Genomic DNA, 26747 nt, shown 5'->3' with positions numbered 1-26747 from the left:
TCCTTCCGGAAAGTGTTCTAGGCATGCCTGAAGCTCACTGTATTTCAGCTTCAAGTAGATTAGCTGTGATCACTTTGCTGACAACGATGATTGCAAGAGCCACGTTTTCAAGTGCGGAAAAAGGCTTAGGTGTACCTCGAAGCTGCTCACTGGCTCGTGATGTCTGCTCACGTTCTGGCTGTATTTTTGTGCTGCGCCACCCTGTCTTGTGTTCTTCAGTACGTGAAATGCGACTTCTAGGTCCTTTTGAGTATATGCTGACAACGTCCAGTGTAATGTTTGAAAGGACCGCGTAGCATTGGCAACAGCAGCCACTGTTCAAGCGACGACATCCGTGCTAGTCGCGCATGAATGGCGTAACCCAAGTTCGTTGCGGTGCTGTGTTGCCAGTGAGAAAGACCGGAGTGCAAGCAACTGTTTTTATTTATCTGTGAACGGATATCCTCGCCCGAAGAAAAACGGTAGGACATAAGTATGCGTGCTGAAAATAAAGCTTCTTATTGAGCGATGTGAATCGAATTGTTATCGCGCATATAGGTTTTGGTCACGTTGTTGCTTCCGATATTGTATTAACAGTACGCTCTAACCGAGACACTGATTTAGACGCATGCCTGCTGGCTCCGAGTTGAGGGATTAACAGATCAGCGATGTAGCTCCTTTTCGCAACCGAGACAGATTGCTTGGACGCAGAGCAAGCAGTGCGGTGCATAAAATCTATGTCTGCGCATTTTTCGGTGTTACGTCGGCTGCTTCGGGTCATGCTTACATGTAATAATTTCTTGCTACGTTACCACTATATCGCAAAAATTTAATTTTGCTATGCAGCACATGCACGTACATTTTTCTTGCTTACTGTAACTAACGCACTACTTTTTGGCCGCGAACGCCGGCAGTGTGCGAAGTCGCTTCAGCACTCACAGAATCGCATCATAATTTTGAAAAATAACGCCATTAACTTTTTTATCTCACTATTTTGGATTAACAGTTTTGTGTTGATTACGGTATTCTGTTAATTTCAAAGAGGCAGATCTCGTATGAACGGGCATGTGAGTCGTAATTCTGAAAACAGCACAGCTTCTCCCTAGGCGGTTTCGAGGTACACAGTATCGTGGCTATATATACTGGCACCGTTGCTTCTTGAGTATCGCGTGTACGTGGGATGTCTTTCAAATTTCTGGATGGGGCGTTTCTGGAATGTTTATGTATGTCATGATATATGTGCTTTCATTGACTTGTTTCGTCGAATTTCACGCGGTCTCGTGTGCATATTTCGAAATTTGACCAGCAGCCTCTGCATGTAAACATGTTCGCGCAAACTCACGCGATGCCTCTTTTTATACTCCCGTTGCACCTCGAAAAAACTCCGTCAATTGCAAAGCAAAAAATAAAGAAAAGACAGAAAGAAAACTCCCATAATTCCACGCAAAAAATCCGCTCGTACGGAGTAAAAATTCTACTCCGATCATACGGAGCATAATAAACTCCGAACCGGGGGGTCGCTAGAGGACAAGCAGTATGCTTCCACCTCGGAGTTATTTCCGTTTACAGTCTGTTGTACGGTTCCACCGCAGCCACACAAGTTCCACTGCTCAGCGCAGTGCCGACACGAAACAGTGGACCCTTTTATCGTAAGTGTGACGCCAACCCACAACTGACACCGCACAGTTGCCTGGCAACTGTGCGGCAATCAAAGGCGCGCGATGAAGGGTGGACAAATTCCGCCGAACTGGCTGAATGTTTGCCTGAACATCGTGAAACGTCAAAATATTTCAAACATTTGTTGTGCTGCGCTTGTGTTCGGCGAAAGCTGCGTGCGGTGACTGCGTGTAACTGCGTTTCCAGATTTACTGGGGCTCCCCAACGTATCCGTCGATGTTCTTGCTCGTCCGGCGATCGCAGTCCTTCCCTCGCATGGAGCATTTCTTGCAGGGCGCGCACGCGAAGAGCGCGAAGGTCCCGCGGCGAGCGTGTTTACCTATCGGTTGGATGCTCGGCAAGTGCACCGACTGGGAAACGAAGCCTTTGGTGAGAAATCGAGACAATCCGCTGCCGTTCGGTAGATTTATGTCCTTCGCCTGGAGCACATTTTTCGTTTCATTCCCGGCTTGCCGGCTCGGACGCAGCGGTTCGCTTTGCCCACGAGGCCGAACACGGCCTTCTGGCGACAGTTATGAGAATTTATGTCCGCACTTTTGGTCGCATCGATCCCGCGTGAAATATCGAAGCGCTCGCTAATCGTTCGAGCGGCCGGTCGACGGCGCCAGTCGTGCTGCAGACGCGACGACGACGCCAAGCTCGGTCGCCGCAACCGAGGAGTTCTCCTCTTCGCAAATGCTTTTTGGCTCGTTATTTATCGCCGGAATCAGGACAGCAAAGACACACATCCATCCGGCAGGCGCGCGTGCAGCGTGATGTACTCTTTTGTCGCTTCTTCGGCTTCCGGGATTCGCCGGCCCGGAGGACAGACAGGAAGGGTGCACCGCTCGAGACAAAAGGGTCAGGCCCTGACGAATGGCGTGCTCTCCAACGCAAACAAAGGGCTCATTATATCCGTGCCACTACTCGCATTTCAAGGGGGAAGAATTGCGCAAACACGACGACTGAGCGGCGAAGGCGCCTGTGCGCGCACGGAAAACCCCAGGAATATGCCACTGAAAGCGTTCTTCGAAGCGAGGCATTAGACGAAGGCCCTCGCGCCGGCGGAAGGTCGCCACATGCGTCCTCGGCGCGGTGTGCCAACTGCTGAGGCAAACACGTTCCCAAGTAGCCCTCCAGCGGAGTCATCATCTGGTATGAAATCTGCTACGTCAACGGCAATTTTTCCCGGTGTCAGTACATTCGCACTAAATTATTTCCCCATTCTTTAGCGACTACTACGAGTAGGGAAACGAGGGTGCGGACTTCGCACATAGCTCGTCACCTGTCCGAGACGGCGTCTAGTGAAACGCGGCCTTATGCATCGAGACCACATTAGGCAACATAATGAGTGTCCCAAAAGCCAGACAGGGTTGGAAGCCCGCACTTTTTTTATACAAGGATTAGTTATCCAGTTAAAGAGCCCTATGGCTCCTGCTACTGCAATCAGAGCAAGACCGCGAAAACATTGAGATGAGCGTAAGCCAACGGGCTTATCTGTACGCAGCGCAGTGTTACGTCTCAGCATCACCAAGGGTGTTAATTGAACGTTTGCCACGTGTCAATCCACCGGACCTCCTATCCGGACGTCAACGCGGCGTGGACAACGACTAAAAGCGCTCATCCCACCATTACCTGGAAACCGAAGAAAAGGATGAACGGGAGGGAACCAGAACAACGAATGGACAGGCGCAGTTAAATAGACGAGTCAAATCAGCAACCATCCCTCGGCACTTATCCACCATCAAGACAGCGTGGAAACCGGCGGTTGCACGGTTCCCCAAAACGCCCTCAGCCCACCCTTCACTTGGCAGTCTGAGCAAAGAACGGGGTGGCCAATGACGAACGAACCGGGTGTCATGACTTCTTAACGTTCCCGGACACTCGAAGCGAGCGGTCGCATCGCCCCTCGCTCCGACGGCTCGCCCGCCACCTCTCACGCGCGCGCGTCTCCGCCTTCGACCGCGCTCATGAGCGCAGCCCTTTTCAGGGCTTGCAAGGCAGCTGGCACGATATCCTGAGCCACGCTACCGCACGGAGACCCCATCTCATGGGTGACCCTCCGAAGAAGCAGCATCGGAAGAGGCCGAAGAAGTCAGTTGCTGACTCCAACGATGACTCAGAGCAACGACGAGCCCTGCAGCACCAACCACGTGGACGGCAACCACGCACCGGCAGATCGCCTCCTGCCTTGCGATGGAAGCGCGGGCTGCAGGCACGTTCGCTACATGCACTGTCGGCTGACTCGACGAGCTCCACGCCGTCATGCCCGCCTACGCAAGTGAGTGCGACGCCATCCACGCGCGCCCCGTTTGCCCTGGATACTCCCTTCCGCGCTTTTCCCTTTGATGCGCCGAAGACTGCTCCCAGCGGCCACCACGCCGCACCGTCCGCTTCAACGGACACCACATCAGAGGCCCCCACGTCGGCTGTCTCCACCGATGACGGTGCCAGCTGCCCGTCGACCGGCGACACCGACGAGAGTGCCTGCACCTTCTTCTTGCCAACCGCAAGCATGATTGGTGCCGACACTACGTCCTCCCGCACGGACGCGACCACCTCGCCCGAGGCAAGTCCTGTCCGCCCGGTCTCCCCATCACTGTCGTCGCCGGCGGCCTGCTCGTCGCCCCCGCTCGCCAACACCGAGCCCACTCCCCCTGCGGCGGAGAGGGGCTCACGCTCGGCGGCGGTGGCTGCTCCCGTCGACGACGACAAACCAGCTGACGGCCCCACGTACAACGAGAGCCAGCCGAGAGCGCCCACCCCTGCCCCTGCTGCTGAGGGAACAGGGGAGCTCACACAGAGAAACCCTCCGCTGCTGCTCGCGGCCGCCGAGGACGCCCAAGCCTGCCAGCCGGCAGCGGTGCAGCCAAGACAAGCTGCAAGAAGGAGACGCCGTTACCGACGGCTCGTCGACTTCGAGCCGCACACCCCACCCGTTGACGACGGCGTCGCTCGCGATACCGCCGTCACGGTCCTCTACCGTCCCATCGGGCGCAAAGCGACTTTCCTCGCACTCTCACGGGACGGTATCGCTGCCCAGCTCTCCTCTGTGCCAGGCGTGAGACGCGTTCGCGTGAACTTCCGCCGGAATGTGGCTGCTGCTGACGTGATGCGCGGTGCCGACTTGGCACCCCTCCTCGATGTGTGCGACATCGGCGGCGTGGCGGTGCGCCCCAAGGCACTACACAACAATTCCTGTGTGGGTGTCATCCATGGGGTGGACACTTCTTTCGACGCCCGCACGATTCGAGAAAATCTTGAGGCCCCCGTCGCGGTGCTGTCATGTTCACGAAGTGGCGCGAGCGTCAACGTTACTTTCGTCGGGAGCGTCGTGCCGACAAACGTGCGGCTCTTCAAACAGCTGCGCGCCGTGCGTGCTCGTCTGCCCCGACCACTTCAATTAATTGCGGCGGCCGACACCCATCCACCGAACCGAGCTGCCCCGAGTGGCAGCGCGAGAGAAAGGCGGCCGTGTTGCTGTCAACGTCTCAGCGGCCCCTTTCACGTAAAAAAGCGCTTGAGCTAGCAGGCGCCGCACCAACCGAGCCGCGTTAAGCCGCTCCGTCCACGTCTGCTCGCTCCCCGCAGGGCCGATCTTACAGTGACGCCCTGCGCGGCTGCCGCACCCAGACAGCCGCAGCTGAGCCGTCACGCGGCCCTCCAACCGCTGCGAACAGCGACCCCAGAGACGCACTAATAGCCGCTCACGCTGCTGCACTCCGTGCCCTACTCGTCCAGTGCCCAGCCATTGACGGCAACGTCCGTCAAATGTGTGAAGCGGCCCTCGCCGCGCAAGAAGCACTGCTTCATCACGACTAGGCGCATTACCGCGCCACATAAGCGAAGGCCACCAACTTGCCCGCGCACGCCGTTTGGCCGCCGCCGCCGCGTCTTTTATGCGAAGCATACTAGCCGCACAACCACGCCCTTCCTTGCTGCGCCGCGCGCGGCCGCGTAGCTGCCATATGACGGCATAACAGCTGCAAAGCGGACGCTTAAGCTTCGCCTTCAAGAGTGAAACGCGACAGCGTTCCCGTCGACCCGCCAAGGGGTGTAAGACAATGGGCTGCGGCGCAGCGACTACGCAACCCGCATCGGACGCGGTGAGCGTCGAGCAACGCAGCGTTCGGCGCGACAACGAAATGTGCGCCTGAGCAAGCGACGCACGCCAGAGCCTTAGGCCCGTATTCACAAACCAACCTTACCTTAACGCTATAAGGCGCCCTTTTATAAGGATGAGGAAAGTATAAGGTTGAGAAAAGGCCAAGGTATGATTCAGAAGCGTCCCTTATTGCGTGAAAAGGCGTCCTTATCGAAGGCGGCCTTATCGTCATAAGAGATGAGCATGGGTGCGAGGCTATGAACTTTTCTTGGCCTTAAACCACTCAGTTATTAAAAAGGAAACATATTTTTGTCGCTGACAACAATAAATATAAAAATTGGATGGCGCATTATTACGCGTTGTGAAAAAGCAATGTGAAAAGAGCGAGTTCTAGCTGTTGCGCGTCTCTCATCTGCAGATGAGAGACGCGCAAAAGAACGGCCAACGCGTGTTGCCATGGCAACACGCGTTGCCGTCTTTTTTTTTTTCCATTTGCGCTGCTTCATTTTCCATTTCCATTTTGCGGTGCTCGAGCGCAGTTCCTTCACTTTTTCTCTTCTGTGTTAGCTATAACTTGCGTTAGACGCTGTAAATATTGCGCGTATTTATTTATTTATTTATTTCCTCATTTTTTCATTTATTTGTGTTTTGAAGTGTTCGTTTGCTTATTGTAAGATCTGTTGTGGGAATGGCCACTGAGAGGAAGAAAATTAACTTTACGGAGGAGGAGCGGGGAATTTTGATTGACTTGGTGACGAGAGAGAGCAACGTGCTGGAGAACAAGCGTACTGATGCGGTGTCCCTGAGCGAGAAGAAAAAGAAATGGCAGCAGATAGAACAGCAGTTCAACAGTAAGAACAGAGTCCACCCGCGCACGGAGCATCAGCTACGCAAGTGTTGGGACAACTTGAAAGAGAAGTGGCGGCACGGGCGAACCGCGATCGTCTGGGCTCGGAGCAAGTGGCAGGATGGAGAGAAGGTGTACCACCACTCGTTTTGAAAAGCCGAACCTGCCAAGAAACTCGCCGTCGTTGTACATCTCCATGACATTCTGACGGTCCCTGAGTACACGCCGGATGAGCTTTACATAAGGAAGGGCTTCGCGAACATCGGCTTCCCTTAATAGGGCGACAAAATCGACTAGCTCCGAAAAGCTGCTTGCGTGGTCGGCCATAATAAGTGGCGCCTTAAGGTAGCTGCCGGGCTACCTTAAGGAACGCTCCTTTTCCGAGCCGGTAAGGTTAAGGAAAGGTTCGACTTAAACATAAGGTTTGTTTATGAAACGCGTTAAGGCGCTGAAAAGGTAAGGAAGGCAAAAGATAAGTATAAGGTTGGTTTGTGAATACGGGCCTTAGAAACAGCTCGTTTCTAAGGCAACACCGCGTTTCACTAGAGTCGCTTTTGTACCGCTTTCAAGCATCGAACTCGTGGCTCAGTTTAAATGAAGAAAAAAAACTCGTGGCTCAGTGCTAACGTCTCCGTCTCACACTCTGGAGACCCTGGTTCGATTCCCACCCAGCCCATCTTGCAAGTTGTTTTTTATTCATGAAGTGCCTGCTGGGATTTATCGCTCACAGCCAACGCCACAGACGCCGATACCGACTTTTCTGCGACACGAGCTCCTTAACGCTGTCGCGTGAAAATAAAGGCTAGTGTGCTTCGCATCCTGGGCTTAACCTTAGCTGCGAAACCTTAACCTCGAAACCACAAGAAAAAATTTTGCTTAAGCGTTTGGAAATTTACTTTAACGATAATCGCCTTTTTACAGATTCCCAATTTGGTTTTAGACAAGGCTTATCTACGGAATCTGCTCTACTTAAACAAAAAGAACTAATTTTGCAAAACATTGACAATAAACTTTTAACATTAGGCATTTTTGTCGATTTCAGCAAAGCATTTGACTGCATTAACCATAACATTCTTATAGATAAATTTTGTGCATACGGTATAAGAGGCAGGCCGCTTAAGTTGATAAAGTCATATCTTGAAAAACGGCAGCAATCCGTATGTGTTGATGGTTGTAGCTCCAGTTTTGAGTATATAAGATGCGGAGTACCGCAGGGCAGTATCTTAGGTCCGTTCCTCTTTAACGTGTATATATAAACGATCTCGTTCATATTTCCAAAAAGGCGGAATTTATAATATATGCCGACGACACTAGTTTATTTTTATCTGGAAACTCATCGAATGAACTCCTCTTTGAAGCAAACGTCATATTGGAAAGCCTCCATAACTGGTCACATGTAAACAGTTTAAAGATCAATCATAATAAAACAAAGGCGGTTATTTTTCGTTCGATAAATCGGAAAGTAACCATATCAATCCCACTGCTTATTGGAGACTACGTTATCGAAATCGTAAGTAAATATAAATCTCTTGGCGCAATATTTGACGAACATCTTAAATGGGCTGATCACTTCCGTCATCTTTCTTTAAGCTTGTCGAAATCTGTAGGAGCTCTTTCACGAGGTCGCGACTTGTTTCCAGTGAAAGTTAAAAAATTAATATATCATTCATTATTTCACTCTCAAATAAGCTACTGCCATCTTGTGTGGGGAACTGCGGCTCGCGTGCATCTAAACCAACTACTACTTCTGCAAAAAAAAAAGCTATCCGCATAGTTTCTGGCTCAGATTACCTGGCTCACACCAGACCACTGTTTATTAAACATGGAATATCGCCCATTCATCATCTAGGGTCATTTACCATTCTTCGCGCCTTGAATAACTTCAGCTTGCCTCGGGCTAAGTTCATAATCCAACTCTCATCGGTGACACAAACGCACACTCATACAAGCACCAGACTCAAAAAGAAATGGCATCTACCCCGACTTCGCACGACGTATGGCTCCCGAATGTTGCATTTCCTGGTTCCGAACAACCTTAACACAAACAAATGGTACGCAGAAAATATGAACCTAAACAGCAAAACAATTGTTCAGCAATTTTTTGAGCATGTGGTGGGTTCGCTATCACGGGAACGCTATCGCGTTCCACTCTTGAAGGCGAAGCAGAGTAACGCATGAGTTGTTTCTTCGTCTAGCCGAACCAAATATAGCCAAGCAACAGCAGTTTACCAGGCTAAACAGTGGTTCAACAACTAAAATAAAGGCTAGTATGCTTCGCATCCTGGGCTTAAACTTAGCTAAGCCACAGCCATTTTTCATCCTGCTTTCAATTCCCGCTCCCTCTTGTGGAGCGCGGTTGGGGTGTCCTCATCTGAGAGACAGTTACTGCGCTGCACTTTACCACATTTTTTTCCTTCCCAAACTAAGAATCTCTCTCTCTCTCTCTCTCTCTCTCTCTCTCTCTCTCATGACTTCTTTCCATAGATTCCAAACCAGTTTCTTCGAGGCGGAGTTACCGCGGGTTATGGATAGCATGGGCGTGGTGTCACAACGGAGTCGACGATGGTGATTCGCTGCTGGACATTCTTGCGATTCCCTAGTCGACTTACCTAGGGAAGACGACGGGATTAAAAGCAGGAACTTTTCGAAATTGAGGACACAGGGCCCTGATGTGAACTGAGATATTTAACTTGCTCCTGCATGGACTGGGCTTCCGTACTGCAGCAGTGTAACTAAGCTAAATGAGCCCTTTTTCCTTCATTTTCTACAACTTGATGTCGTATTCGCTGGGATTGGTGGGTTCTATGCCCTCAACGCCACCCTAGCTGCAACAGCAGCGATGGTTATGTAGCTTATAAATCAAACGTATTTGATCGAGCAACAGTGCTTGCTTTCCCACGGATGATTTCGCGCACTTAGTCAACGTCGCTTCCCCCCCCCCCGACACGCGCAGGCGCCCACTGGCATCGTTGATTCTGTCAGGCTGGGAATAGGTCCGCTCAGATTAGAGCATTCAGTGACGCTCTGTGAACGCGGCACAAACCTGCAGAATACAATTTGGTGCTCTTTTTACGTGGCGCGCCGACCCAAACGGTTTAATTTCTGCATGGGCACGGCAGCAACAGCACGATGCGGATTCTTAATCCTTTCGTCTATCTTGTGCAGCTGATTTCTACTTCCCTGCTGATAACGGCGACACGGGACGGCTCTGGCCCCATGACGCAGGGCATGATAGTGCGGCTGGACAACCACTCCGGCTCCTTCCGCCTTGCGACGACAGCGGTCAACGAAACCTTCGTCTTCCACCGGAAGTCGACAGGGACGCCACACATTGACGGGACTCCCAGCTTGGACCAGGTGGCGCTTCGGTGCTACTTAAAGCGGGACTGGACCGGCACGCACTTCACTGGGCACGGCAGCAACAGCACGATGCGGATTCTTAATCCTTTCGTCTATCTTGTGCAGCTGATTTCTACTTCCCTGGTGATACCGGCGACACGGGACGGCTCTGGCCCCATGACGCAGGGCATGATAGTGCGGCTGGACAACCACTCCGGCTCCTTCCGCCCTGCGACGACAGCGGTCAACGAAACCTTCGTCTTCCACCGGAAGTCGACAGGGACGCCACACATTGACGGGACTCCCAGCTTGGACCAGGTGGCGCTTCGGTGCTACTTAAAGCGGGACTGGACCGGCACGCACTTCACTGGGCACGGCAGCAACAGCACGATGCGGATTCTTAATCCTTTCGTCTATCTTGTGCAGCTGATTTCTACTTCCCTGGTGATACCGGCGACACGGGACGGCTCTGGCCCCATGACGCAGGGCATGATAGTTCGGCTGGACAACCACTCCGGCTCCTTCCGCCTTGCGACGACAGCGGTCAACGAAACCTTCGTCTTCCACCGGAAGTCGACAGGGACGCCACACATTGACGGGACTCCCAGCTTGGCCCAGGTGGCGCTTCGGTACTACTTAAAGCGGGACTGGACCGGCACGCACTTCACTGGGCACGGCAGCAACAGCACGATGCGGATTCTTAATCCTTTCGTCTATCTTGTGCAGGTAAGGCGTTACGGCAAATGTATTCGCTCAAATGATCCGTTCCTTGTTATGCTGCCGTGCCCAAGGCTGCTGTGTCCTATACTGTGTGATTTGGCAATGCACGCGGCGGAATTACTGCTACTGGCTGGAGACGTCGAAACAAACCCCGGCCCAGACCTTGAACAGATCTCCAGACAGCTCCAGGCGATTGCCGGAGACATAAAAAGCATTAAAGAGGATCGACTAACATCAATTGAAACGAAACTGGAAAACATGGCTGCCCTTGACAAAAAAATGATTGACTGCATAAACCAGGTCACCAACCTGCAGAAGGTTGTTTCCTCGCTTGAACTAAAACTGGATGATTTGGAAAATCGCTCGAGACGGTGTAATCTTTTAGTTTATGGAATTCCTGAAGATGAAGAAGACAACGAATCCCTTGAACAAACTTTTAATGAAAACATTGCCAAGAGCATTCTTCAAATTCAACCTGTCGCCATTGAACGCATTCATAGGTTAGGAAAACCTTCACGCGAGAAAACCAGGCCTGTAATACTTAAACTTCTTGACTTCCGTGACAAGACTCTTGTGCTAAAAAACTGTCGCAAACTTAAAAATACTGAATACGCGATCAGTGAAGATTTCTCTGTCCGAGTACGCGACATAAGGAAAAAACTGTGGGTTAGTGTAAAATCAATGAAGGATTCCGGTGCAAAGGTGGCGTTCGTTTACGATAAAGTCCGAATCAACGGAGAATTGTTCCAGTGGGATGAAGAAAAGAACTGCCGGGTACCTGTAATGGCACAGAAAAATGCGAGTAAAGGCCAAAAAAACCAGGAAGGAATTGGACCACACCTACGCCCCCGACCGCCCCAAAAACGGAACAAATAACCTTTGCAAACGTAAATGCGCGTAGTATCTTGAATAAGCTTGACGCACTAGAGTCTCTTCTTATCAGCCTAGAGCCCGACTTTATGGCGATTACAGAAACGTGGCTTACAGATGACATACAGGACAAAGAAATAGCCCAACCCGACTATGTGATTTTGCGCAAAGACAGATTAACACGAGGGGGAGGAGTTGCTTTACTAATAAATAAAAAAATTCCTTTCACTATCTTACCAGAAGTAGAAAATGCTGAAGCACTTTTTTGCAAACTTAGCTTTGGTGCAACGACTATCAATGTCGGTTGTATATACCGTAGCCCTTCGACTGATGAACGCGCAGTGACAGCATTATATCAGTATATGGAACTTCATGTACCAAAATCTCGGCTGATCCTTATCGGGGATTTCAACCTTCCTGATATCGACTGGCCAAGCATGAGTTATCGCTCTCCTTGTTCAGAAATTGTTTTTGATATTATGCTTAGTTTTGACTTGTCACAAGTTGTCAACGAGCCCACACGTGTTCAAGGCAATGCATCCAACATTCTTGACCTCATCTTTCTGAGCAACCACTTTTCGATCAATAAAACTAACTTAGCAGTGCTAGATGGAATATCAGATCACAAATTAACATTATGCACCACTCCCATTCGGGCCGCAACAAATCTTTCTATTTCCCAAACTAGTTATCCAGACTTTGTAAAAGCTGACGACTCAAGCATAGTTAATTACTTAATTTTGGAGTATCAGTCATTTGAAGAACTCGCTAATTCTTCAGACACTGATATAGACAAAATATGGGAAAGATTTAAAGCCATTGTATCCCACTGCATCAATAACTATATTCAAATAATAACCAAACAAATTAATAGAAATAACCCATGGATAACACGTGATGTCATTCATGCGAAGCGCAAAGTGAAGCGACTAAGACAATTGCTCAAAACAAAAAAAGGCCCTCAACATAAACGTAAACTCACGTGTGCTGTTAATGAAATGAAAGCAAAGATTAGTACAGCGAAAGCACATTTCTTTTCAGTTACGCTTCCTAACTTTTTAAAACATTCCCCTGGAAAGTTTTGGAAGTATCTTAGCCCCAAAAAACAAAGCAACACTCTCAATTCTCAGGAACAAAATTTAAGTTTTGCAAATTCATTAAACACATACTTCCAGTCTGTGTTCACTGCCGACGATGGTCGCATTCCGGAGGTGAATCACTACAACCAGAGACCGCTAGGCATGCCAACGATAACTGAGTCAGGAGTCCTGAACTTATTACTATCAATAGACACAGAAAAAGGAAACGGCCCGGACAATATTCCCAACACTTTTCTTCAAAGATATGCCGAAGTCAACGCGAAATATCTACACCTAATATTTAGCAAATCCTTATCAACATGTAGCCTTGCAAAGGAATGGAAAATAGCAAAAGTAATCCCCGTTCATAAAGCAGGAAGCAAAAGTGATGTTGGTAATTACAGACCAATATCGCTAACGTCCACTGTAGGGAAATTATTAGAGCATATCATATTAAAACATATCACGAGCTATCTAGAGCAAGCAGAAATATTATCGCCTATCCAGCATGGCTTCCGGCGGGGACTTTCAACAATAACCCAATTACTTGAAGTAACACATGACTTATCCCAAAGCATTGATAATCAAAAACAAGTTGACTTAATAGCATTAGATTTTTCGAAGGCGTTTGATAGAGTAACCCATCGAAAACTAATCAGCAAACTGAAAACAACTTTAGGCGATGGTTCTATTGTCAATTGGATTGAAGATTACCTAACCGACCGCTTTCAGTATGTTCTTGTTAACAATGAAATTTCTTCCATTGTACCAGTTACATCAGGGGTGCCTCAAGGGTGCGTCCTTGCTCCCACTTTATTCCTTATTTTTATTAATGATTTGCCCTCTAACATCCGCGTTAAAATGAAGCTTTTTGCCGACGACTGCATTCTTTATAATGAAATTAACTCTATGAATGACCATGTTGATTTAAACAGCGCCCTTCACGATGTAGTGAAGTGGTGTAAAAAGTGGCAGATGGAGCTGAACATTAAAAAAACTGCCTTTTTATCTATAACCCGCAAAAAACATAGGTCGGACTTCGAATACACTATCAATAATATACCACTCACCCGAGTTTATGAGCTTAAATATCTTGGCTTGATCATTTCACATGACCTAAGATGGGAATCTCATATTAACAGTATCATACCATCTGCTTTAAAACGGCTATTCTTCCTCAGAAGAAGACTTCGAGCTGCGCCACCGGAAATTAAACTGCTATCATACAACGCATTTATTCGCCCAGTTCTCGAATATGGTAACACAATTTGGTTTCCTTATACACAACAGCTTATTAACAAACTAGAAGGAGTGCAGCGAAAGGCAATTAGATTCATCTTTAACAAATACAAGAATAGCGACTCACCTACTCAACTGCTAAAACAAGCCGGTATTCCTACTCTGCGAAACCGCGCCAAGCTAGCAAGACTAAAATTATTGTTCCAATTGATACACAACGCATTACGAATAAATAGTTCGTTGTATATATCCCTAGCTGACACCAGACCTTCCCGCCATAAGCATTCATTAACACTTAAAGAATATGCATTTCGCACTGACTGTTTCAGATATTCGTTCTTTCCTCTTGCAATAAGAGAATGGAATAGCCTGGACCCCTTCATAAGGACTAATACGTCGTTGCCGAAATTTATAACCCTTGAAGAGCTCTTGTGCAATAATTAGATTATGTTAGCTGGAAATAACACCACTCAAGTCATTGTATAAAATGAAATCTGTATGAGCATTGTATTTGCCTATGTAATGTCACCCCCTTTTGCCAAATGAAATGTACCCTTGTTTTATTTCCTACCATATGTGTATATCTGCTCGTGTCGATTGCAAATATTGTTGAAATCATGTAAACCTGTTTTTATCGCTATTTGTGAGTGTATAATATATGCCCAACCTGTAAAAATCCCGCTGGGATTGACAGTATCTGAAATAAATATAACTTTACTCACCACCTTTGTTTGAGTTTCGGCTCGACGTGCTTGACTTGTCGGTTAGCTCCGCGCTTGCTTCTTTTTTTTTTCTAGCAGGAAGAGCGTTCGGTGTTTACTTGCTTCGGCCAGTAGCCCACTTGCTGACCGGAAACCCCGAAGAATTTACCCGGCAAGCGGCCTCCATCTGTGTCGTGCTCTTGGCCAGAGCTGCCTGGAACGACTGAAACCCGGCGACTGCTTCCCGGGAGCAATCGGACTGCACAAGACTGGCACTTTAGCAGACGGTGATTTTTTGTGCGAATAGCTTTCTTTGGCTCTTTTGGCCGTTTTCGTGGTTGGTCAATGGTCGAACTAAGCAAGGAAAACGTTCCTAAACTCGCTCGTATCGTTCCTTCGTTCGTGCTATTCGCTTACGATGACGTAGTGATTGAGGTGTAATAGTAGAATTGTCTTAACCTGCACCTCTTGTCTATTGCCGGCCTGCTTACGTTGGGAATCATCGTCGACGGTTTCCGCACACTTCTTTTACAGCGAAGCTGCAGATGGTTAGGTTCTGGAAAAAATTGCGTGCCTCTATCGAGCCGTGTAGTCCCCAAATGTGGGTCCATCACGAAGATAGTGCAAACCGGGCCGACCCGCGGCGGAGGTGAAGCGAGCTCTAAACAATCCGCCAATTTGCAAAATTAAGCTTACAACCTTAGGTCCAAATACAGCCCGTATCAGATATTAAGCTGATAGTAACAGATACTACGCTTTCACCCGCATCGGCCATGTCTGCGCTCGCATCGCCGGCGCTATCTTTGTCGGCGTTCCAAGCGCTTGCGTTTCCCATTTCATTTCCTTCCGCTTTCCCGTGGTGGCGGTCCCGTTAGCGTCTTGCCCGCCAGGACGGCAAGGCGGAAAGAAATGCCAACCGTCCATGTGGCCCCGATCCCGCAAACGTGGAACGTTTCACCGGAGGAACGGCCAAGTTTCAGAGAGAACCAGTTTTGCGTGGCCTGTGTTTTGTGTGACCGCTTGTGGTTTTCATGTGACCTCACAACCATGACTGCACTGCGGGTCGTCGACCAACGCACGATCGCCTTGGCTACGGCGAAGCAGTGTGTGCCCTCGGAGTGCGGTGAGGTGCGCGTCTGTTCTATACGTGCCAGGATTCGTTAGTAAAAGCGCGTCGTGCTGCCGTTCGCAGCAATACACGCGTATGTATAGCCCCGGGTGCCTCATCACTTTCCGAGGCTTTACATCGTGGAGGAGCGACTAGTCGCGCCTCGCCTTCCATTTCTGTGCATACGGCGTTTGACGCACGGCAATGGACAATGGACAGCAGGTCGTGTAATGCGCCTCTTAGATAACCGTTGGACCATTAGGGTGACAAATGGGTACCAAGATAAGGGAAACGCAGTAGAGGACGGTAAAGACTAGGTGGTGGCACGAAATGAGGAAATTTGCGGGTGCTAGTCGGAATCGGTTGGCGCAGATCGCCGGGAGAGGCGTTCGTCCTGCAGTGGACATAAAATAGGCTGGTGATGATTGTGATGTAAGCAAGCTTTACAGGAATGATTGGCTGCTGTACGACTTGCTCGCCAAAGACACCAAATGCCTGGTTGCTGATAAGAGATGACACATTGAGAAAAAAAAAAGGTTCTTGTACTTGCGTACCGTGGACACACGTAAAAAGTCCCGTTGCAAAGGAAGCATCATTGGTTGTAGCGTAAAAAATTCACCGACCATTGCAATACTCCCTCATGCGAAATTTGAACGCAGCTTTATGCGTGGTTTTATTCCGCGATACACTGGCTCGCGATGACAATCTCTCTCGTGCGGCATGTTGCAAACAAAGCGAAGTGTCATCATCATCATCATGATTTCACCACTGTACACGAGGTGAAAAGGGGAGAGCCGGAAATAAAAAGCATGACTGCCTCGCTAATCGGAAGATCGCGAGAGGCAGCGTGTGGTTGACGCGTGGGCGCGATTCACAGCAGACGCCGCAGAGAGATCTCGGCTCGTGCAGCGCTTTGTTTCCATATATTGGCGGCGAGGAGTTACGGAGTCGCCCTCTATCGGAAGCGCCTCGCTGGCGTAGTATGAGGGATCACGTGGCGCGCTCCTCATAGGTTTTGCTGTCAGCGCTCACTGAAAACACCACGCGCGAGCTCTTCCGGACATTTCTGTAAGTACTTTTGAAACAAGAGAAGTTTCTTACTGTCTAAATAATAACCTTGGGCAAACTGAAAGCACACAATCGTTTACAGACGCTATCTCTTTACCGAATACGTACAGTGAACGCCACTGCGCGCGGTCGCCGCGATGGAGTCTCCCGAACCGGCTTCTTGCGTGAAAGGTAGGTAAACGCTGAGAGCAAACCATGTGAAATATGTTCTTATAGTGTTTGTATTACTAAATGGAGCGTAACAGAACGAAGCCTCAATGCAGCGATCGCGCAGATTCGCAGCGACCGACTGCGCGTCTGCATGCTTGTCCGCGCACTGTTTCGCTTTCTCCGCGCGCGCGTTTTCGCACCGTGCCATGAGCTTGAGACCGCAGAATATGAGCATTTGACAGTATACAAGCAACCATTGTTGCGTGGGCGCTATCAGAGCTGTTCAAAAATAATTTCATTGTAGAGACTTCGACGCCTACGGGGACTGTGATGTGCCGTCGCGACGATTCAATCTTTTTTTTTTCTAAATTCTTTGACCTTTCGATACTATTTCTCGAGTTGTGTCGCACTGTATGTTTATCGGCGTTCTCAGCGTGCAATTTCCCGCTGCTCCTTTTTTTGTAATCCAGTGCATTAATTCATAACATAAACATGACCATATGCCATGCTTTCTTTAAATGTGCTTCTTACCGCTGCCTTTCCACTCCACTGAACTTGCCAGTATCTATAGTATCGACAAGTTCATAGACCGAACCGTCATGACATTAGTCGGGCAGCGGACTCGGGCATGCGTCTCAGTGCGTGTTTTCAGAACATCGCAGACCGGGCGCCGTAGCAGAAATCTTCCTCGCGTCTGTGCTTGCTGCATACCCGAGTTGTAGCCGATGACTGTTTGCCGGTTTTATGTTTCGCGAGCCAAGCTTCACGTAGCTTCTTGTCCTGCGGCTACGTGTGAATAAGGCTGACACCGGCCTCCGTTATGTGCGTCCGGCCCTGCGGCACCGAGAACTAGCCTACCATGTCGCGCGCCTTCAAAGGCAGCCACTACCTGTAGTAGTGCTTTCGAGCGTTGTAAAGGAGACACTCGAAGCGGGTAAATTTCGCCACTAAATGAAAACCGCAGCGTACGAGGGAATTTAACCTCGTTTTCAGCTCGCTTCGGCGCGCCCGAAGCAGCCGACGCGGCCGCTATGTCCACGTGATCCCTCCTAGCACGTCACGCCGACGGTGGCGCCAGCTTTTCCAGTGGTGGAGCTCGAGGCCAATAGTATCGGTGAAAGTGGTCGCTGCAGACGAGGCGCGCTACTCTGGCGCCGTCTCGTAGCGGCCGTCGCCGCAGAGGCCATCTTACGCGGCTTTTCACGCTTTCGCCGTACCCTCCTCCTCCGCTTTCCTCCTCACGCTCTCTCCGCTCTCGCCGTCTTTCATCCCCCGCTGCGCTCGGCGGTCGCTCTTTCATCCTTCGCTGTACTCGTTCGCTCGGTTACGCCAAGGACGCCGAAGCTCAACGCAAGAACGGGTGCTTAAGAGCTCAGCTCTAAAATATCATTCATGATTAGATAGTCAAAAACACTATGTCACTGAATACAAGTGACTGTCGTAAGTTGTCATGTAGGCTTCCGTTGTATGACCCAAAACAAGGCTTGGATTACCTTTCTTTTTGCATTTCTTCGAAAATTTTTGTCGTTTCGCCTCTGATAAAGTGCAATATTTTGTTTAGCAAACGGAGAACAGTAACCATATTGAACAGTCGGTTGTAGCGAAAAATTTGGCACTTTAATAATATTCGAATACAGCGAGTGGTTCCTCTTAGAATACGAATACGAATAGTTAGTGTGAAATATTCAGTCGCCATTCGAAACTAGGAATATTTCTCACCCCTCGAGGTGGCAGTTGACTTTGACAGGCAAACTCAAATTTCTTTTTTTTCTTTTTGCACGTGGTTGTGCCAGTAGCTCTTCAGCCTCTTATCGCTATCGAAAGGGGCAGTCCGCGCTTGTGGTTTGCCTTTTCCTGTATCGATCTTAGAAAGACTTGTGAGACGCACGCGCCGTGTCAACCTTCCGCAGCATCTTACCGTGCAGAAACAAAGGAATGGATGAAATTTTTCTGTAGCGGCACGGACGCCGTTGTGCATTGATTCGTGAAAGGCTTTGATCAAAGGATCTTTGCAGAACCATCGATCTGGGAACAAAAGTAGGGGACATCGGATATCCAAAATTAAACCACATGTGGCCCTTGCCGTCCTATGAAAAAGGAATTCCTCGGCAGTCGAACGACCTAACGAGACAGAGTTCATTAAAGAGAAAATGAAAGATGGGCTGCGCCAAGATAGAGCGCACAGCGCCCGAAATATTTTGAACGGCGGACGAGTTCAGGCGAGATCGAAGCACCCTTCCTCGCACGAAGACCCACAAACAGGATACGCTGCCGTTCTTTTTTTCTTACTGTAATCCGGTTGAAAACCGACATCGACCGCTTGCCGTAGCGCAGTTAATTTGTGCCAAACCGAGCCCGGTCGCAGAAGAAGGCCGGATCGATCGGCGGCTCGTCGGGCATCCCTGGCCCGAATGGAGCCGCTCCATGTCACACGCTGCAACGACGTCATCGCCAGCCGACTGCACGCCTCCACTTCTCATTTTGCTCGTGTGCGTAGGCTGCCGGTTGTGGCGCAGCTGTGAGTGTTCTGACGCATCAGCTCACCAGGGAGACGACAATACGGGGGGGATGAGCTCCGCCAGGGGCAAGTCCAGTGACGCAGTTAAGAAGACGATGAGAGGTATCATTTGAATAACTAGGTTTATTAACTTGGAACTTACTTTACGTTTGCACTGTACACATATCTACATACAAAAAGATGTCATACCCGCCGTCGACGGCCTGCCTGACCGGCCTGGTCTCCCGTAGTGAAGTTGCGCCGTGTGCTGCTGTCTGCTTGCTCTCCTCAAAACCCACTCAGAGTATTCCGCAATTTAGTTTCTCCAGCATTCAAGGGACCCGCGGACCGGCGGGTGGCGCAGGCTTCTTCACCAATGGGTTATTTCGACCAATGAGGCAGGCCGACAGCATCCAATAAGGGCCATAGTTGAAGTGGCCTAAAATGGTCGTGAAAACACTCCGCATACAAAATCAATTCGCCCATAACTAATGAATCTTTGACGCTCGATACAGCCGAGCGCCGGAAGAGGGCGCGACACGTGCACGTAGTGACTGCTGCCGCCCGGGCGTCGAGCGGGCGGGAGCACATGCCCGAGGCGCCGTTGCGGTCACTTCCGCACGAAGGCTTCCCCTTCATAGAAGAGGCCACAACATTCGCAGAAAGAAAAGGGGCACGCGGTATACTCTCTTCGCGATACGGTGTTGAGAGAACAGCGCCAGTCAACGCAGAGCTTCGTCCAGCCCGCGTATTGTCATGCCGACAAAGAGCATGGCTGACCGGTCAAGGTCGTTAGAAGGGAGGGAGATAGAGAAGCACCACTGCTACCCAAGAGCAATCAAATTCAGGCCGACCCCGTTACGTCAGGCATGCAGAAAAGACTGAGCTCTGGACATCGTATGGCAGCGTGCTGAGCACAAAAAACGGCAACTTGCGGACCAATTTACGGGTACTCAGTATAGTAAACACAGAGGCGCGCTTCACACACGCACCACCCGCTGCGGCGTCTTTGCGACATTAAGTACATCGCTATGTGTCGTGTAAAAAGCGAAAGCTGGCGCGCTTGTGTTCGCAGAGCAACCCTGCCTCAGCGCAAACAGGGTCGATGCCTCCACGTCACCGGTCCCACCTGCAACCCAACGAATAAGCAGCAGTGACGAGAAAATACCGGGGATTCCCGTGAAACGCAGGGCACGCAAAAAGTCCTTCGCTGCTCCAGACGCCGCCCAAGAAGGACAGCCGCATACTTCCAACATGTCCGCCGGAAGTACGAGTGTCGCGCTAAAAAAAAACTGTATCGCATTTTGCGTCAGCCCACACTAAATTGATCAAGCGCGGCATTGTTCAGGCTTGTTTGAACAACGCTTTGATTAAATCACGTCACCACTTAAGCTTCAGCTCGCAGGTTGCTCGATTGAAGGCAGCTCGCTATCTGCGCCATCTCGTCGTTTCTGTTTCAGACACGCTGCGTGAGAAGTCGTCAAATGGTGACTTCCGTCCTGATACGCGAGCAGCTGTTCGCAGAAAGATAGCGGCAATCCCGCCGACACGCGCAACATGAACAAGACAGTCCAAAGGGCGGGGTTTCTGCCGTCTTTCCCACTCTCCAGAAGTTTTCCCAGTTGCCCACTAGAACTAGCCCTGTGAGCAGACAATCAAACTTGTTCAATTCTACACACAGAAAGAAATTCGCTGCTTGCTCAATAAGTGTTGTGTATAGCATGCATTTTTCCTGCGGGCAGCGTTATGTGGGACAGACGGGCAGAGATGCCTAAATGTGACATTGCAGGAGCATAGCCATTAAGTGCAAAAAGGGAGAGAGCGTTTTCTTGGAATACATTGCTCTCAATGCGGATGTCGTCTATTTTTTGCATGACAGTAATACTAGCTAGAAATGCACATGGCAATAGAAGCTCTTTGTGCATGTCATACTAGAAAAACTCCAACAGCATATGCAAACACGTAATCTCTTCCCTCACATAATGATTGGCTTTCACGGGCATCTATCCACGCAAGGCATCATGCTTCAGCTCTCTGAAGAAGTTTTGCATCCCCGGCATGGCAAACGCACGAGAGCCATACTAGCACTCAATCTCACCAAGGCTTTCGACAATGTGGAACGTATCGCAGTGCTGAACGCTTTGTCCGATTTGCACGTACGCGGGAGAACGTCTACAGGTGAGGACTTCAGTCCTTACTGTGGGAGAACTGACAACAGACATGTTCCAACTGGGTAGCAGAGGCACACCACAAGGATCAGTGCTCTTGCCACTCCTCTTCAACCTTACTCGCACTCACATGACCTGGCAAATATTTCCAACCTCTCGCACTCCCTGTATGTAGACGATATTACCTTCTGGACTACCACAGGCAGCATAGGCGACATAGAGGCGACCTAGCTTACAAGCAGGGCCAGATGTGGTGAAGGAGCGGGCTACGGCAATAGGCACAGCGTGCTCCCCCGCCAAGTTGGAACTTCTTGTGTTCCAACTTCTTGTGTTCCGTTCAGCTCTACATACGACACCACCACGACCATTTCACGATGTGTGTCGACGCCACTAGCTACCCACACAAACTGGCCTATGCCGTAAGTGTAGTGTCACATCAACTTCGTTAAACCACAGCTGCCACAATACAGGCGCGCACGTTCCTAGAGGCGGAGGAGGCTGCCATAGTCCTGGCCATCTCAACGACCACTGCCGCGGTTATCCTTAGCGACTCCAAAATTGCAATCCGCAACTACTCCAAAAGCCGAATTCGTGAACTGGCATTCAAAATTCTCAATCGACAGACCCCCGGCAGACTAATTAGGCTCAAGTGGGTGCCCGCGCACGTTGGCCAGCCAGGCAACGAGATGGCCCATTCTATCGCTCGAGCAGCCGTCAACCGAGCCACGCCGTTCGATGACCTGGATAACGCCGGAGACCGATTATTAGAATATCATGAGATCACCCTCCACTACCGCGAAATGCGGTTGAGATACCCTCAGCCACGTAAATCCTTAACGAAATTCCAGCAAATTATCTGGCACCAGCTTCAAGCACAAACCTTCCTCTGTCCAGCTTTTCTCGCCCTGGTTCATCTAGGCCTATATTGACAGGGATGTACGCTCTGCGGCGCGCCTAGAGCCAACTTCCATCACATAATGTTCATATTCCCTGAGCTCTAGCCGCCCTCTGAGTGACAACTCACCGACGTCGAGGTATGGGAGACCGCGGTGTCTAGCTCCAACCCAGCCGACCAAACACTTCTGGTGGACTAAGCTCTGAGGGTTGCCGAGGGCCACAAACTCCCGGCTACCCTACGCGCTTCTGAGCCTCCTCACGAGTAGTGTTGTAAATAAGGCTCAAGTAATTAATGCTTACCATCACCACCACCATCATGTTTCCTGGCGACGCCCTTTGAGATACCGTGTGAGACTGCACTGTCTCTGGCACCAGCCCACTTTGCGCAGTACTTTTCTGGTAGCAGCTGATGCTACGCAGAAACGGTGCGACGTTGTCTAGAGTTGGGGATCGCCCAGGCTAATCAGGTTATCACCGAAGTACAGATGACATCGTCGTTTTAATATACACAACATGACGTAGAAATAATGACTAACACGTAGTCTATGATGACGACGTCTCAGTAATCCGTGGTTCTCTCGCTTAGGCTCTCGTTCGCCACCCATTGTAACCATATCGTAGGCGGTATAGGCGTAGAAATAACACTTGCCGTCATGCGATCGCCTACAGCGTGGTCGTAGTCGCGCTACTGTCGTCACAGGCACGTACGCTTGCGACCCACACACGCAGATACTCGACTTACAGGAAAACACTGGTCCACCTGGTATCGTTTCGCGGAACCTCAAACAATGCTGCATAGCCAGGCGGCTGCAAAATTTTTCGCATAATATAAATTCCCACAGCGCGTGGCATCTGCATAACTACTTATATTGCATGCAATAAAGACTGCCACAGTGCTCACAAAATACTGCAGTTACCAAGAGAACGAAAGTGACACCTGACGGTTGAGTAAATTAAGTGCCTGAATGCGTGAGTGACATAACATTTTCACAAAGATGGCTAACATAAAGCTTGAGAGGTAAGTGCGGGAAGGTAAATGTCAAGACGCCAATAAACTGTGAGTGAAGCCTAGGCCAAATTCTAAGGAACGAACATCAGGGCCGACAGCAGCTATAGAGGCCCCTTCGTTTCCTCAGCGCAAGGCGTCCAATGCTCCACCGGGCTGTAACCGCGACAGAGAGGAGCCGCCTGTCCAAACTGCGGCTAAAAGGCTCTTTGCCGGCGTCGAGGGCACCGGGTAACGCGAGAAGCCCGTCGGCAGCCGCTAGCGACCCTGTGTTGGCTCGCGGCATTCCTGGGGCGCGACGATTTGTTTCCTGCGTGGACGACAGAAAGCGCCGCGCCGGAGTATGGTTTCCGCAGATGGACCAACCGAGACGCAAAACAAAAATTGCGCGGAGGGACAGAAGTGTTAAGTTGAGCCGAATTCGCAAACTACTCGCTGCTGCAAAAGCAAAGAAAGCGTCGTTTTTGCCGTAAGACGAGCAGCCAGAGAATAGGCAATAAAGCAAGCACCCGCGTCGTGGAGGGCCCCTGTGTAATTGGTTCTTTCGAAAAGAAACAAACTGAAGACTCGAATAAGCAAGTTTCGCGACATTGAGCTGCGCAAGAACAGTCCGGAAGCAACAAGGTTCTTTGAATATCTGTGACCTGACACTGACGCATTCCGGAGCTGTGGTTTCGCTGCACAAATTTCGAAGCGTGGTCTCTGCTATACGGTAAATTACTGAACGACAAGTCTAAACTGCCTTCGTGTTGCTCTTTAGTACACATCTCAGTTGCGCGAGTCTTCCCTTCAGACAACGCTCAATTAAACGCGATAGAAGTCGGCGCACCAGGAGGTCCAATCCGCTCCGAGCATGCTCCAGTGTCACAGTTGGAATCAGACAGACCAGCTATGCCACAGTAAGAAAACTGTGAACACAGTAAGAAAAAAAAATTACCGACGATTACGTTACTTCCTAATGCGAAATTTGAGCGCAGCAAATAAGCTGTTTCACCTTTTCGATAGATTGAGGCAAAGAAATCGAGCAACACATGTATGCGCTATCACAGAATTTTTTTTTTATTTTTCACACGTATTCCTTTAACAAAGACTCCACTAACAGTTCTTGACAGTCATGAAGGAAGCTTTGTGGTCGGAGAAATAGACTGATATATGTTCGACTTGGTACACCCATGCTTGATTCTCAAAGACGAGATCTATACAAGTGCCTCGCGAGGTTGTCACAGCCGTGGGACGCGTTACGAGCGAGAGGAACGGGATGTTCTCCCGCATAAGTGTTAGGAAATTGCTGTTTGTCTTTATGTCAACATTAAAGTCCCCCACTACTAACATCGGTGTGGATCGATGGACGGTTAATGCGAGTTGCAGGAAGTGCACGACGTCTTTCGTGAGTGCGGTAGGGGCGAAGTAGGCAGCTACTACCAGCATGCGTAATCGTCGGCATGTTTAAAGGAATTAAGTTCGAGCCGGCGCTTTGACAACCGGAGACTCGCAGGAAGAGGGGGGAGGGGGGCGGCGTGTACACCCAGCGGCAAACGATGGGGGCAGAAGCGCGCGCAGCAAGCGGACAACACGATAAAGGGAGGAGGGAAGAGATAGCAGCGACTGACTGATGCCGCTGACGCCGATAGTGAGTCAACCCCAGCTGCGGAGTTGGTTTCAGGGACAACGCCGCCGATGCCGACACAAACAATATGATACCCTCGCTTCCGCAGCGCTAAGAACCAGGTCTAGCCGTGGGAAGGTGGTCACGTATTCGTCGACGTGCCGGGGCCTACGTGAAATAACCGGCGCGTCGGCAACTGAAGAGCACCCTATCCGCCACACAAGAACAGGGGGGGGGGGGGGGGGGGGGGACCTTTTCCTCCTCTTTCTGCATGGCGGCGACGGTGTTCTATGCAGTCACGTTATCTTGACTCTCTAGCGGCGTCAGCTGCATCCAGCGGTATCAGTCGGTCGCTGCTAGCGCTGGGGGGATGAAAGGGGGGCGGAGCTGGTTACGAGGCCGACGACAACGACGACGCGAAACCCAGGAACGGACGCCAAAGAGCTGCGCTCTAAAACTGTGAATGGCGAAACTAACTTTATTGGGCGAACCTGTGCCCAGAAAAACAGGCTACTCTCAACGAACTCAACTCAACTACTCAACGAAAACGGCGAACACATCTGATCAGCGAGTCAAGCGCGTCGGCTTTTATAGATCAGTCGTCGAATGTTCCCGAGTAATCGCTGGGGCCTGCGTGCCTTCCACAAAGTTCTACGCCATTCGCGTCGTGCATGCATGCAATCAGATTACACAAGGTTCGGCGACAACAGACAGCGGATAGAAGCATCGATAGCATTCTAGAAACTTCCGATACATGTATACGCGTCTTGTGCTGAGAGCTAACATTTCTTAGATGGTAAAAGCGCTCACCCGTAAAAGATAAACGAGTTCACGTGTCAATATACACATCTCATAGCATTGTTACAAAACTATGTAAAGCCACATCATCATTGTACATAAGCGTTGTGTACCCTGTATATATTGAACATCATTTTTCTTTGTAATGTGACAATTAGTTCATGTGTAACGGAGCATTCGCGTGGGTCTATGTGGTTATATGCCAGTGAGTGTGGACTCGGACACTTCTTTTAAAACATGCCATGTATACAATGATTCGTACTTTGTAGATGTTATCGTCCTTATGGAATTTTCCCGTCATTGTCACTCAGTGTTGGTATCGTCTGTTGTTGAAATAATTTTTTTCTAAACAAATAATGGCTATGGCTTTTTCCTCAAGGTCACGTGAATGCCTCCGACAACGGAATCTAAAATCATTTCATGCTTAAAGACTTCTGAAGGAATTGTGTGCCCCAGACACACGCAAAAGCGCCTGTTGTAGGGATAATGTTGCTGGTTGCAGTGTGAAAGATGAAACTGCTACGCAGCTAGACTGCCAAAACAACAAAATGACAGACTGCAAGTGAAAACCGCAGGTTGCCATGTAGGCTTCCCTCGAGCAACTGAAAGCAAAGCTTACGTTAACCCTTTTAATGCTTGATTATTGGGAGCGTCAAATTGTAAAAAAGGTGTGTATGCGTGTGAAGACACATCCTGACAATGTACACATATAGGGAGAGAGAGAGAGAGCAAGTGACGGTGATCTGCTCCGGACCCCCGTCACGCGCTCCTCGAAGAGGCAGGGCGTGTGCCCAGTGATCTGCTGAACAACACTTTGTAATGCGCATGGTGAACGCGGTTTAAATCATAGGCTCGAGACCTCTAGGAGGTGCGAAGTAATGGTAATGCCGGTGTCGTGCCTCTAAATCGTCAAT

General features: G+C 49.8%; 1 protein-coding gene and 1 pseudogene across 5 annotated transcripts in view; both read right to left on the bottom strand.

Annotated features, from left to right (window-relative positions):
• The window catches only part of LOC135903397 (RNA-binding protein Musashi homolog Rbp6-like), a 1054134-nt gene that overhangs the window by 637469 nt on the left and 389918 nt on the right, over positions 1-26747 (bottom strand). The gene's annotated exons all lie outside the window — the stretch shown is intronic.
• Positions 15132-15310, bottom strand: LOC135903455 (U2 spliceosomal RNA; annotated as a pseudogene).

The sequence above is a fragment of the Dermacentor albipictus genome, chromosome 2 (assembly GCF_038994185.2).
Source record: "Dermacentor albipictus isolate Rhodes 1998 colony chromosome 2, USDA_Dalb.pri_finalv2, whole genome shotgun sequence".
NCBI classification, from domain to species: Eukaryota; Metazoa; Arthropoda; class Arachnida; order Ixodida; family Ixodidae; genus Dermacentor; species Dermacentor albipictus.
This window is presented reverse-complemented; position numbering and strand designations above follow the sequence as displayed.